Here is a 2241-nt window from a genome sequence, read left to right as displayed (position 1 = left end):
GAGCAGGAATAACAGGTCCTCCTCAGGATGGCAGGCTGTTACTATTGGGGTACTGCAAGGATCAGTGTTGGAGCCACAGCTGTTAACAACCGAAATAAATGATTTGGATGTGGGGATTAAATGTAATATTTCCAAGTTTGCAGATGACACAAAGCTCGGTGAAGTGTGAGCTGTGGGAAGGATGCAGAGAGGCTTCCAGATAACCTGGAGAGGCTAAGTGAATGGGAAAGAACATGGCAGATGGAATATAATGTGAATAAGCGTGAAGTTCTCCACTTTGGTAGAATAAACAGAAAGACAGAGTATTTCTTAAATGGTGAGAGGTTGGGAAGTGTTGATGTCCAAAGGGACCTGGGTGTCCTTGTTCCTGAGACACTAAAAGCTCTTGTGCAGGTGCAGCAATCAATTAGGAAGGCAAATGGTATGTTGGCCTTCACACTAGGGGTCATGAGTACAGGAGTAAAGATGTCTTGTTGCAATTATATAGAGCCTTGGTGAAAACGCGCTGGAGTATTGTGTATAGTTTGGTCTCCTCATCTAAGGAAGGATATACTTGCCATAGAGGGAATGAAACAGAGGGTCACCAGACTAATCCCTGGGATGGTGGGATTGTCTTATGAGGAAACTGGGCCTGTATTCCTTAAAGTTTCGAAGAATGAGAGGTGATCTCATTGAAACTGATAAAATTCTTACAGGGCGTAACAGTGTGGATGTAGATAGGATGTTTGCCCTGGTTGGTGAGTCTAAAATCAGGGGACCAAGTCTCAGAATAAGAAGTAGGCCATTTAAAACTGAGATAGGGTTGAATTTCTACACTCAGACGGTGGTGAATCATTGGAATTCTGTACCCCAGAGGGCTGTGGCAGCTCAATCATTGAGCATGTTCAAGACAGAAATTGTTAGAAATCTTGATACTCATGACATCAAGGGATATGGGGAGAGCACGGGAAAGGGGCGTTGAGGTAGATGATCAGCCATGATCGAATTAATTGGCAGAACAGGCTCGATGGGCTGAATGGCCTACTCCTATGTTCCTCTGTTCCGAAGAGAGTTGGCGCCAGCGCGCAGCCCTGCTTTACCCCACTGCTTATCTTGAAAGTGTCTGATGTTGCTCCATTGCAACTGATGGAACTATGCATGTTCTCGTGGAAAGAAGAGATGTTGCCCAAGAGTTCAGGAGGGCAGCCTCTGTTCCATCGCAGTTTGAAGAGTCCGTCTCTGCTGACAAGATCAAAGGCGTTGGTGATGTCTATCAAAAAGTGTGTGGTTCTGTGGCGCAGTAGATAGCGTGTTGGACTTCTAAGTAATGGTAAAGAAGTTATTCAAAGGTTGTGGTTTCAAATGCCACCGGAGTCAGATTTTTGGACCAGAGACAGAAGAGCACGACGGAACAGAGATTTCACAAGTGTGTCAAAAGCACCGGCTCAGAGACAGAGCGAGAGAGATCGAGGAGCACAGCAGGAGCGGAGCTGGGGTAAAAAAATCAAGGAATTACATAACAATGGAGAGTGAGAGCAGGGAAACAGAGAGCCGCTGGGGTGAGTCTCCAGGATTTGGTTCTTGCTTCGGTGCAGTGGAAGGAGCTGTTTGGTGAGGATCTGTTAAGCTGTGACATCACAGGCAAGCAGGTAGTTGATTGGTTTGGAAGAAGCTGCATGTTTGATGAGTATCTGGTAAGTGATTAAGGTCTATTTTAGTCCTAATGTTTAAAATAGTAAACAAACTCGTAGTAAGCTTAATAAAATATACAATAAAATAAACAGTTGAATAAAATAATGAAGCAGTTATTTGAAACACGTTAAGGATGACAGGACAGCTAATGTGTCACAGCTGCAGCATGTGGGAACGCCTGGATGCCAGTGTGATCCAGGGCAAACACATCCCAGGTCCGGAGGGACACGATGTTCAAATCTCTGGACAAGGGCGGGAAAAATGTACCCAACGTGGCCCTCATCCTGATGAACACGTTCGTGTGCGGCTGCATCAAGCTGTGTGTAGATCCCCAGTCCGCAAAGTCCAAGTGTCACTACGTGCTGAGGTTCTATCTGTCCCCGGTGTTGCGGCCTGGTCACATTGCCGCGGAACGCTCCATGCAGTTGGGCCGTGCCGTACCACCTATCCTTCGTGGAGCAGTTTCTGCGGGAAAACACCTTTGACCACCGGTCCATCAGGCAGTGGTCTGCACGGAATGTCCTCAAGGCCCTACGGGAAAAGGAAACGGTGGATCCTGTCGGATGGTTC

The sequence above is a fragment of the Heterodontus francisci genome, unplaced genomic scaffold (assembly GCF_036365525.1).
Source record: "Heterodontus francisci isolate sHetFra1 unplaced genomic scaffold, sHetFra1.hap1 HAP1_SCAFFOLD_240, whole genome shotgun sequence".
NCBI classification, from domain to species: Eukaryota; Metazoa; Chordata; class Chondrichthyes; order Heterodontiformes; family Heterodontidae; genus Heterodontus; species Heterodontus francisci.
Note: the sequence above shows the minus strand (reverse complement) of the source record.